The sequence below is a fragment of the Grus americana genome, chromosome 17, assembly GCF_028858705.1.
Source record: "Grus americana isolate bGruAme1 chromosome 17, bGruAme1.mat, whole genome shotgun sequence".
Classification (NCBI taxonomy): Eukaryota; Metazoa; Chordata; class Aves; order Gruiformes; family Gruidae; genus Grus; species Grus americana.
In genome coordinates this window covers 13,588,926-13,601,623 of record NC_072868.1, presented here as the reverse complement: position 1 = coordinate 13,601,623, position 12,698 = coordinate 13,588,926, and the positions used below count along the sequence as shown (strand labels likewise).

Here is a 12,698-nt window from a genome sequence, read left to right as displayed (position 1 = left end):
GAACAGAAAAGCAGCACATCCTTCCCTCACGAGGCTGCGGATCTCTGTCAGCTTTTTATCGTCCGCAGCGATTGGCTGCATTTTGGATTGGTACCTGCCCTACAGAAAGGGCTAAGTTTAGGAGTCACACGCACTTCCTTTGCTCAGTTTTTACACACTAACACATTTGCTCTGCTCACTGTTTACACAGAGTTGCATACACAAATCACAAGACTTTCCTGTCTATGCCAGTAGGTTTGCATCAGGAAACCTAGAGGGGGTAAAAATTACATTTAATGACCTCATAAATATTTATTCATGCAAATTTAGGTGTCAGGAACCTGCTATGACAAATACAAATAAATTCCTAAAAATCAACAGATGGGTAATTTGTAACAAAAAGTTTTAAAAATGTAGCTTTTAAAGTGTATATGGTAAGTATGTAGCTACTAGGAAGAGGGAACTTTTGAATAACTGATACATAGCAGTACTTCAAAAAGCCTTTTGAAAAGCTAATGAGGCAGAAAGTTGAAATTATTTCAGTGAATGAGTAGTGTCAATGGTCTTACATGATCCATGCTAAAAAGTGTTCAGCGCATCTTATTGATTAGGTTTGTAATCATAGCTGAAAAATGCAGGTCTTTTCTCTCTGTTGTATGATCTTTTTGTTCTTTGTAATCATAAACCTAAAATCATATTCAATTTTGCATAGCATGAGGCTGACCTCATCCACTGCTAAAACCCAGGCAAAACCATTTTGCCTTTCCATTTGAACAGACAGCTGAATCTTCTCTATCGAGTCAAAAACCGCCAGTGCTACCGAGGTGATACTTTTTAAACAGTATTTCTGAAGCAGTCAACTTGAATGCATTGCTTGATAATTGTTTTTAAAGAAACATTGGCATGTTTTTTCTTTTCATAAGTATCTGATTCCTGCACCAAAGGACAGTCTTAAGCTAAAATAAACACCATTCACTATCAGTGGAATGTGCTGGATCACATCTGATGTGTCTGTATTCCACTCTCTCTAAGATATTCAGAAGCCTGTGGCTGTCTGACTGTGAAATAATAGCATTGTACAGGAACTGCTAATTGATGATACTGCTACACCGCTGCTAAAGCACACTCATTTTTAGCTAATTGAAGCTAAGAACATCAAGGAAAGATTGAGTTTTTGTTACCTAGCCTTTAATGTCTCTCCCTTCCCCAAATAACGCCCACACCTTGAAAAAAACCCGCCAAACCCCACCAACATCCAGACATTATCTTTGCTTCAGAACATTTAGTTTAAGTTAGGGTATATTAAAAATGTGCATTTCATAGAATGATCTGGCACTAGCCCTGGAACAAACATTGATTTTCAGATCCCTTTTATTTTATTCTCCTGCCATAAAATGTCCTAAGAGGCTTAAAGCTGCACACCTTCAGAGTACTGTTGCTTCATATGCAAAACTGGCCCAATCCTTGCCTTATCAAGCATGTGATACACCTGCTGCAGTTGTGGCACATACTGCTCACACTGTCTACACTAACTAGGCTCTAACACTGTTTATATCATTTGAATGCAAATAATTATTTTTTCTTATCGGCTTTCTCCCCCACCTGACAACATACAACATGTGAAAATAAACATACGCACAATCACACCCAGCTGGCCATCTCGTTGCCTCATCATTAGCACATGGGCTGCTCTTAGGCGAGGTCTTCCACCTGCTGTCTGTGGTGCGTTCTTTTAACATACTCCAATTGCCATAGTGAAGCAACATACCATTTATACAGGTGCACTTATATTTATGTTTTGCGGCAGAGGTCTTAAACAGGTCGTACGCAGCCCTTAAATGGCTTTTGCCTAGGGATTGATTTGGTTTCAGTTTAAAAACTGACTCCAACTTTTTAACAAGTTATGTGCTGTATGACTCGTTAGAACCATGAATTTTTACTTCTTTCTTTCTTAATCGCACAATTTCCTTGACTTCATCGTTCAGGGAGTTTGATTATGGCTATACAAACAGTTCCATCTTGTCCATGTCATTAGTGGGAGCAGCAGCTGCCACCAGGTGTTTGACTTAAGTGCAGATACACGACGGTGTACAGTTCATGGATGCAATCTGACTATTCTGTTGTCTGGGAAACAGTCTCTTAAACTCTCCAGATAATGTTTTTTTCTTGCAAGCATCACAAATGGGCATGTGATCAAGTAGGCAGATGATAATCACATGTTATTACCCACAACTCATGAGCAAGCACAGTAACAGCACAATTAAAGACAAACCCACATATTTTAAAGTACTTTGAAATTGCTGATGATTTTATGTCATTTGGAAATAATCATATTTCTCCCCTACATCTGATCCTTGTTTAATTCTAAGGACAACAACATTTCTTAGAAAAACACACCATGCTATCAAACATTTGTTGAATGCAACTTCTAATGCAAAAACCTTGAAGACCCAGCGATGACAGGCGGTGGTCATAACATATTGTATGTTAAACTACGAACAGAACTCATGGTCTTCAAACCCTGCTCCTGTATCCAACATTTATATACAGCTCTTTGTTTCAGAGGTCTTGTACCCAATCAGCTACCTTTTGACATGGTTTAAAGAAATCCCAGCCTGGAAATAAAAGTTGAGAATCCTTCATATGCAAACTACTGCATGAAAGTGGCTACTTAGTCATGAGTGCTGACTTCTTAACTATCACAGAGACAATTATCAGATCAGTTATAAATCAAACAATCTTGAGACACCTCTAGCTTACATCTGCCAGTGACTGACCACAGAGCTATGATGAAGGCAAGCCATCAAAACATTTTTGTTCAAAGTTTTGTGGGACAGAGAACAAGTAGTTCTTGGATTGAAGTCTTTTTATGCTGTCCTTAGTACTGAGGTTGTAGTTGCCACCTCTTGGGAGGGGAAGGATCCAGCCTCAGCAATCAAGAGCATAAGAGCACATCTCTGGGACTACAGTCCTTGGATCTTTGATAGTAACAGCAACTTAAGGCTCAGTCCGAACCTTCTCAGCTGAGCTTGACAGCAGGAATTCCCAACTCCAAGCTGAGAAGACATTCTGGTGTTTGGATGGAACTAACAATCCACAGAGAAACAGCTAGCCTGAAAGTCAAAAACTGCACCAGAAAATGGCCTTTCTCCTTCTGGGGATGAGGCACCCCAACAGTTTAAGAGTTCTGATATCTTATCAGGCCAGTGGTAGTTTCCTGTTGTAGCTTCACTGAAATTACTATCTTTTCCAAGTAGTCTTTGGAGAATTTTTCACGAGTTTATTTCATCCAACTTAAGGGATAAACTGTAAAAGAAAAACAAATAAAAAAATATTAATTGAATAGGAGAGGTTAAGATGGAAACATAATGCAAGTATGTTCTAGGCAAATAAAGTAACAGAATACTCTTCATGTATAGTTGGGACCAAAGTATTTTCTTTCATGGTATTCTCTAATAAACATTTTAAACTAATAAACAGATTCCATAAAATCATTACTGTTAAAATAATACATTTCCATTTAGGAAAAATCAAAAGCAAAGGCAACGAGATGGTGTGATTAAAATTGAGTGGCAGAGTCCAGCTAGATAAAAAGCCTGAATCTGCACTGTACTGTAACCACTATCTGACGCTTACTACAGGCTATGGATGGTTTTTTTATATACCTAACTGTGAGATATTCTAGCACTTAAGGAAAATGAAAGGAATATGCAGGAAAACTTATAATCTTGGAAGTCCTGCGAACTGTCCTGATCCAAAGCTAAACACATTTAACAAACAGGCTTGTACAATCTTTTTAATCAAGATATGTATACTATGTATCTTCTAAGTAAGGGGCTGCCAAATGTCCAGTGGTATGAGTATCATAGGAACAGAAAAAACAAATACTGTCTGAACAGCTGAACACTCCCCTGAGCATATGGACTCAAACAGGGACTGATGCTGCCAGACACATTAGCAATGAAGGCAGCAGGCGTGGCGAGTTGTAAGTAAAACTATGATATTAATAAAAAACATCCACAAAGCTTCATTAAACACAGAACTTGGAGACAGCCCAGTATCAGAAGCCACTATAACTTATTTCATTTGGTTACTCCAAAATCAGCGTTCGTTCCTTTTATAAATGTGTATTTCAGTGTGTCACAGATACCTTAATCCTTGCTGATATACTTAAAATTATAGGAGTACTTTCAAAACCATCTGAACACCCATACAAGGGATCTGCATGGATTTAAACAACAGTTAACTACAACTACCTGTAAGAAAGACCCTTCCTTCAAAACATGATGGTGAATAGTCTTTTTAGTTCAATAATTATTCATCTGATTATTTAAATAATTGTGAGGATCAAAAACATGAAAAAAATGTCTGCAGAATTAGGACTTAGGCAAACGTCAGATGTTGAATCTCTTCTGTGCTTACTTAGAAAAGACTTTCTTCAAAAAGTAATTCCTCCCTCATCTACTTACAGGCTTTTTTTAAGGCCTATATTGAGTATGTTATGTTGCCCGGTTTTTAATTACTATATTTTCTTGTTGCCTCCTAAGAGAATCCAGTCAGCACAGGCATGCATTCCAAAAACTGCAATACTAAAAAATAAATATCAGAGAATCTGTTTTCTGAAAAACATGGCTATAAATGGAGAGAAGGAGAACATCTGTTAGCCTCACTAAAACACAGTTTTTGGAAGATGAACAAAATGGGATTATACCTGTCAGTTTTGTTAGTTAAATTGAGCCCATCAATTTATTCTGTCTTTTCAGAAATAATATGAGAAAGCACTGAGAGCTCTGACAGTTCATAGAGAGTACTTACTAAGCCAACGGGGAATACCAGCACTGCGAGATGGAATCTTTCAGAGGTAACAATGTGGATAGCAAACTCTTCCCTGTGGCAGCTGTGAATATAAGAACAAAATAAATTATGACACATATCCCAAACAACAAAGCTTGCAGAATGTAAACAGTTAAAGAAAATGTTAAAAAAAAGATATTTTTTCAATACTTTATTTTTGCTGTATTGATTTTCCAAGGGAAAAATATGAACATACCTAGCAATTGCTTGTCCTGAAAATAACTGACATTCCTTTTCACTTGACTTAAATCTACTTAAACATTTTGCAGGGTTTGCCATATTTATTTACTAATATTAGAGAGGCTGTAAATATTTTGAAAGAAAACAAATATCATTTTCTGCGTTGACATCTTAATTGGCCCATTACATATCCTGAAAGTGGAATGCCAACAGGTTTCTCATTGACTGAGAGTTTTCCTGTGAGTTTTGCATTGGCCTATGAGCTGCCCCTGCCCCGGCAGCTCCGCATTTCTGTGACTGCGCTCTCGGCCTGCAGACACGCACGTCTTTGCCCAGAGCAGAGCGAGTTCTAGTTTGAAAACCTTTTTTGGGGGTGGAGATTCAATAGACTAATTTTTAATGTTCTTTAAGCTGAATTCAAGGAAATGATCTTTAATAGTTTGGTGTAGGAAAGAAAACGTGTCTAAGGAGTCAAATTCAAGGCTAAATTAGAAGGACATAACAAAAACATTACTCCATTGAAATGATGATAAGAATATTGCTGAGGTATCATTGCATCACTGGCCTTATGAGCGGAAATTAGCTGGGTTTCAAAACTGACATGTTTCTGAGTAGTTTTTGTCTTCCTCCTTCCGTGAAGTTCAGAGGAGGTACTTTTTTACCAATGAATTCATTATGTTTGGATGTTTTCTTTATACATGTTAGAATGCTATCTGTAGTTGGTATCTTTTCAGATTTTCAGTGTTAGGAAATGTTCCCATTGCAAGCCATAATAACTAGGATTTTGTGTAGGAATAAAGAGGTAGAATATAACCTTCCTGGTACATTTTGATTAAATAAAAAGATAAAGAGAGAAAAGATAAAGATAAAAAGTGTGCATTTACAGGCTTAAATTGTAGTAACTAAATAGTATAGTCAATATAATTAGCCAGGAAATTACTTACATCTGACAAGTTAAGTGATGAATGACCACTAACTCAAATAAAAACTTACTGTGTCACAGATTGTTCAATGGCTTTATTCAAGAAAATTAAGAAATACTTATGCCCACAGAACTCTAGTGAAATAAGCACGTAGTAGTATCACAGATGTTGCCAATATGAAAATGTTGAGATTTTCTCAAAGCTCTAGGATCAGCTAAGGACTCAGTTCCCAGGAAAAAATTAGTGGGAGTTGTGCTTCCAACTCACATGTATCGTTTTCAGGATCTGTCTTAGATCTGTCTTTTTCCAAGACAAAAGAATGGTTCATCTTGGATTCAAATCTAAGAATTCACAGTACCTAATTCAGTCATTTTCTCACTGAACTGTCTTACAGTTTGTTTTTTCATTTCCTTGCATGCATGCACATAGGATGTGTGTGCAAAGGAGTCCTTGCATAGAACATGTGGCTTAAAAATTTGCTTTCCTGAAGTAGTTTTACTAATGATTGCTGGGGTGGGCAGACCATCTTTTTCCCTAAACCTTTGCAGATGCTAGGTCTTTGGAAAGGTAGGTAATTATTGAAAGGGCACTGTAATTTTAATATACATTTTATTCTAATGCTGTATTTTTAATTTGGAGCAGCCTTGAGGTGTTTATTAAATTGCTAAATACTTCAGAGACTTAGTTTTTTATTAAAATGAATCCTGAAAGGATAGTTCAGTAACGGATCTTTACTAACACAATAACTGAAATATGTAACATGAGGACAGCTGTTAAGATGACTGTTTCCATAACAGCACACATCTACAGTAAGGTCCACGATGACACAGGATACTGTTTCTATGGTAATAGGATGTCTTAGCCTCAAGGATGCACAGAAATCCATCATGAAAAGTAGGAACTCATGTTTTAGATTAAAAGCACTTCCTTGTTTATACTTATCTGTGTCTACCCACTTCTTGTCACCTTTTTCTTATACCTATATTGTAAACTTCTTAGGTTGGTGACTCTTTTCATCTTGCTTTTCTAAAGAAATAGGTGCTATCTAGTCATTCTGTCTGTCCTTCTCTTACAAGTTTTTAAACTGTTGGTTAATTTTAATCAAGTTAGACCGTGGGACTGGTATATATCTACTGACTGGGACTCGGTAGACAGAGTGCAGAAACCCAGAGTGGAGACACCACTAGCAGGAAGTCCCTATGGTGAATTCAGTTGCTTTCTGTGTGGCCTGCTGCTTGGCCAGGCACCCACAACTGGGGACATAGCACAAGCTGTGCTGAGGCTGAGGACAGGAGGAACTGGAGATCCCGGAAAGGAAGGGTAAGGGTATAGAATATGCATTTATGGTGCTCTGTAGACACCTCAAATTTGTTACAAGTAAATTGTAACAAATAAATTAGGAGTGTTAGAACATGGCATGGTAACAATTTCAGCATGGTAGGAGCGTGCATACAGACACAGACAGACACGTAGATCAGACTGTCCTGGAGTTTCAGTTTTTGTCTTCAGAAAACATGAGTTACGCCCCTGCTAAGTAATACCAGTTCTTAGCAACACTGGTGCTCTCAATTCTTTGTGCTTTTTCCATGTCCCTGTATACAGAGTGTGCTAGATATTTGGCTGTAAAAATTCTCCCAGATCATTCTTGTGGGGTCAAATTTACAAAGGATCAGTAATATGTTAGATGTTGGAGTTAACACCTTGCAGATTCACAACAGAACCTCTGCACTTCTTTGCAGGTGCCCATCAGAAATTAAAACTAATACAACTGAAAAACAGAGTATTTTCAGTAATTTCAGCTCATATTTTGTGCCAAGATGAAGGCATTTGGGGACAGGTGTTTGGAAATTCAGCTTTGCCAAACAGATGCTTGTTCAGTACAGAGTAATTGGAGCTCTCTTCATTACCACCCTATCACCTGGTACTTTAGAAGCAAAGCATGGCCAGGGAAACTTCCAATTAAAAGTTAACTGTCACATTTAATTGTAGTTATTTAAGAAATCTTTAGTAACTTGTAACAGAAGAACAAACAGGCTAAATCTCCACAGCTTTGGACATAACTTATTAGCAGGGACAGAAACCCACATTTAAATATAACAACAGATTGCCCATTCCTGTTAAGAACTCAATGACTTTGGAGTACCAGAGACTGTGTCTGGGTGCGGTGAGTGTTTGGATGCCGAAGACTTTTCTTAGCATGTACTCAGTATTTCAGGACAAGGAGATAACAAATGTTAATAGCTGAAAAACTGCTGATGCAGTTTTGGTGTCTGCTTTTGAAAATCGGAGCCATTAATGGTGTCAATAAATTACAAAAAGTCATGGTAATCCAATTACTGTTATTTTAAAACACTAAGGTTCCTATGTAGCTATGGAAACAAAAATGCAGACATTAATGAGCAAGGGGGAGAAAAACCTGGTGTTTCCTTGACAACAGATAAAAGCATAGCTCCATGAAACCCAAAGGAGAGAATGACAGAAATACCTTTTACCATGACATACAACTGAAATACAAGTCCAGTGCAATAATATACTTCACTCTGTCAGGAAGCTACAAGTACTCTTTTCACGTGACCACTTCCCATCTTTACGTTGAAGTTACCCAGTAGCATGTGGCATTCTGTATGTTTCACTGACCATCTTCATGAGGGTAAGAATTAAAAGGGCATGCTAAAGACTGTGGCAAGACCTGGAACGCTTTTGTGGCATGCATGGAGCAGATAAGTGTTGTATATAGCATGCTGAAAGAGCTTTTTGGACAACAGGCATGAGATGTAAACCATAGGTGCCAATCCTGAGACTGACCTAGTGCTTTGCATTGTGGATGTGACTAGTGCACTCTACAGAAAGCTAACCGTGGGCAGGGTGGACACTACTATTTCACACCCAGGTGTTGAAGAGCAGTTGTTCCCTCGAGTGCATCATAAATTTTGTGTACATATATATATAGTACCTCTTTTCCTAGTGAAAAAACTGTATAAATATTAGGTAAGATTACGACACAGAAAAGGATGCAAGGAGTGTGCAACTTTAACTTAATCATTATCACTTGAAATTTAACTGGCAGGTCTCACACAATCCAGAAATATTTTTGTCAGAGGAACTCAACACTGTTCAAAGACAATAAAATAAGAGAGGAATTGTGATAGAGGGAAATATGAGGACACCAGTAAGATTACAGGGCTATTTTCCAGTGGATAGCCTAGAGCATAATAGAATATTGATATGGAAAATAATTTAATGACATTAATAAGTGGAAGAGTTAATTGACAAATTTCCCATAGCCATTTTGGAAGAACTGAATCCTCAAAAACAGGTATCCCTTCAACCCTATCCAGCTTATGGTATTAGGAGCATCCCTTCATAGGGGGAAGGAAAGTACATCAATCAGTTCAAAATCCTAAATTGTTTTGTGTCTATAGCAATAAAAAGCTGGATACTAAGCTACAAGAATGTAGGGTTTCCTTGACAACATGTTGAGAAAAAACCACAATTACATAAAAGCTTATGGGGAAAATAAAAAAAACACATAGTTGAGTTGGCTGACTGGTGTGGAATGTGGGTTTACCTACATGACTGGTACGGGTCTGGGGTCCTGGTGATGGGAATGCTGTGTTTCTACAGTCCTAGTTATTGACGCTTCCTTTTACTGGTTTTGACATTGATCTTAAAGTTGGTTCAAATTATCAATGACCCTGTCAAATTCTAGTCTCATTTTCTGTAAAGTACCTTTAAGTAAGTGTAGCTGGTGGATTTTAGAACATTTCTGAATGCTATCAGAAGTTCTGAAGTTATCTGGTTTTCTATGACAAATAAGAAACAGATGGAAAAATTAGTATGACTATACTGTAGTTTGTGCATGTGTAAAAAACAGCTAACCTTGCTGACTTTTTGAGTTGAAGCAACTGTTCCTCTGAAAGCTACATTTCTTTTAAGTGCATAATTGTAATTACTCATATTTATGATGTGATATGCCTAAAAATACTATAGGTCATTACTCCAGCAATCTAAAAGACCTGGAAAGACCCTTATTCCTCCTGCAAAACATCTAGAAGAGGCACCATAACGTCCTCCACTTTTTAACCTTTAAACTGTCAGCAAAAGAATGACTTGAGCGAGGAGGAGTGATTGGAGCTCACTTCATTACCACCCTGTCACCTGGTACTTTAGAAACAAAGCTAGACTCACATATCTGCTTTTTCTCTCAGATGTCTTTTTCTTGGGTTGTAGACTGTCCTCATGAATTAATCCATAAATCTGTCCTTGACCAGACCTGCTTATGCTGAATTAACACTAAAAACCCATACCAAATAAACCCCCAAATCAACCCTGTATGATGACTCAGCATTTAGAGCCTTACCTAAACCACATTAAATCTAAATTTGGAAAAGAGGTCTGTGGGATTTTAATGGAAGATGGTTTGAGGCTAGCTTTTTTTTCCCCTTTGGGTGAGTGTGTACATGTACAGCCCTGCTGTTGGGGTGTGAAAATAACCCAAGCACTTTAAAGGAGGAATTCAATTCTCAGTGAAACACTTAGGTTGTATGCACAACCAGCTGAACCTTTTCATTTTTGTGATTGCCTTAGCATTTTCTCAGCAGCCTTTGAGTCTTTTCCCTATGGGATCCATTACTTTTGCCTTGTGTTTTGGTTTTTTCCCTTGTGCTGGCTTTTCTTTGGCAAGTAGACTTGTGTGTGCTTCTAATGAAGCTCTGTCTCTCCCTTTTGCTGTTCAAGCACATTTTTGTCTTTAAGTTCTTTTGGACTTTTTTTCTCGGCGTGGCCTGACCAATATGTGAGAGTTACACTCCTCTTTAGGGTAGTGGTTCTTGCTGTCTTAACAAATAGACAAACGTGCCATATGAATCTTAGTAGCTGTTATGCAGTATTGATATAAGGGTAATAGTTGGCTGTCCAGTTTACTAGAATGCTTTCATTCCTCCTGCTTTGAATACTTTTTTATATTCAAATTTTTCCAGACTTTTAATACTTGTTTTAAAAGATTCTGTCAATTTAGAGAGCTGTGATCTTTGAGGAAAGAAAAGCATGTTAAGTGCCATGGTGGAAATGTGCTTTTGGTCAAATGAAAGTTGTGTAGGCAACCATGATTTCCGTACATTCAAATTTAAGAGTTCACATCTATAAAAAAAAATATTGCTATATGTGATAACCGATAGCAATATTATGTTATGATTCTTTACGGGGATTAGTCCTCAGAGAGGATTAGGTGTATTTAGACATTCCAGATGTTACTTTATCTGCAGCAAAGTGGCCAGTACCATGGCAGAAATGATGAATGCTGCAGTGACTTGGAAAGACTACTACAGAGTCACTATATATAGTTGTCCATGACATACAGAGACAAAAATGAGCAACATGTACCTTTCTTTCAGAGTTACTGCTTCAAGCCATGTATTTTGTTACTACACTTTTCAAACTGGGTCAAGAAAATTGTAATTAGTATTTTTTTTAAAATATGAATTATAGTAAAAAAGTGAAATGATACTACTCATTAATAATGCACAGTGTTTAACTGAGCAAGAAGTGTCTTCATTGAGCAGACAATACCCAAAGAATAATTTAGAGTTTAAAGACAAAGTAATAAAAAAGGTAAAAATCTGTCTTTTTTACTTCTATACACACAACAAAATTACAATTCTAGGAAAATTACCAGTTTTACTGAATTGATTTAAGCAATTTCAGTTTGCAATCTACATCATGTTGTACAATTGCACTCAGTCTGCATGAATGTAACCCTGTTGGGAGCCATATTTCTTTTCTCTCTAAATATGCACTTTCCTGTATCAGCTGAGGCTGCAGACATTTCTCTGGTAAAATTTTCCTGGAGCTGACCTCAGCTGTTAGTTTATACATGAAAGAAGAATTTAAGCTTCTACAGTGGCTAGTAGCCAGACTCCACTTAATACCAAGTCAGCCAGTACTTCTGCGTATTAGTGGTAACATCCCTTTGACAGTTTTACCAGATAGATACAGAACTGAAGATCATTTTTCATTCACTGTGGTGTGATTCATTGTTTAACTGCCTCTATCAGATTCTTTGTTAAAGTTTGGGATTAGTAGTCTGAAGTCCTCAAGTCCAGTCTGGTTGTTTTAACTCACACACTGAATTCTGCTGATTTGGCATTCAGCTTTGGATCCTCCACACCGGTTGCTCTCGGCCACTTGCGTCACACTGGGCCAGGAGATGGGGTGAAGAACTGCCAGTGATACTGTGCGCTAAATAGCGATATGGGCATCATGAGGTGTCTCCTCTCTTTCCACCCCCCTTTGCCGTGGTGTCCAGTTGCCCTGGTTTTTATTGTCAGCAGAATACCAAATGCAATAGAAATCCTGTTTGATTTGGAGCTCATTTGAATATTTGAAAAAATACACACCTAGCCATTCCGCTCAGGAATACATATGCCTGGTGTCCAAGCACATGATTTTTAAGCTGGATGTCTTCTCTCATACATACATGAAGATATGCATTTAACAAGTGCTAGTCCCTTACTATCAAGGAGCAGCCAAGTCATAAGGGCTACCTGAAGTTTCTAAAACTGTTTTGTCTCCATTTCACTCTTTGTGGTCAAAAATATGTTTGAGAAGTGTTCTCACATGTCTTACAGCTGTCCCTCCTAACAACAGTGTATTCATAACCATTTATATTCACCTTCTCTTGTTCCAGCAATTATATTTTAGCTTAAATAGCCTTTTCCTCTCATTCCCCGTGATATTATAGAGAACAGCCCCTTTGTCTCACTC

At 37.6% G+C, this 12,698-nt stretch overlaps 1 long non-coding RNA gene across 1 annotated transcript in view; it reads right to left on the bottom strand.

Annotated features, from left to right (window-relative positions):
• Positions 1-1,887: 1,887 nt before the first annotated feature.
• The window catches only part of LOC129214271 (uncharacterized), a 124,852-nt gene continuing 114,041 nt past the window's right edge, over positions 1,888-12,698 (bottom strand). Inside the window, exons 4-5 of the long non-coding RNA XR_008579646.1 lie at positions 4,795-4,867; positions 1,888-3,285 (exon numbers count right to left, since the gene is read on the bottom strand). This is a non-coding gene — a long non-coding RNA (uncharacterized LOC129214271). The remainder of the gene's footprint in view (positions 3,286-4,794; positions 4,868-12,698) is intronic.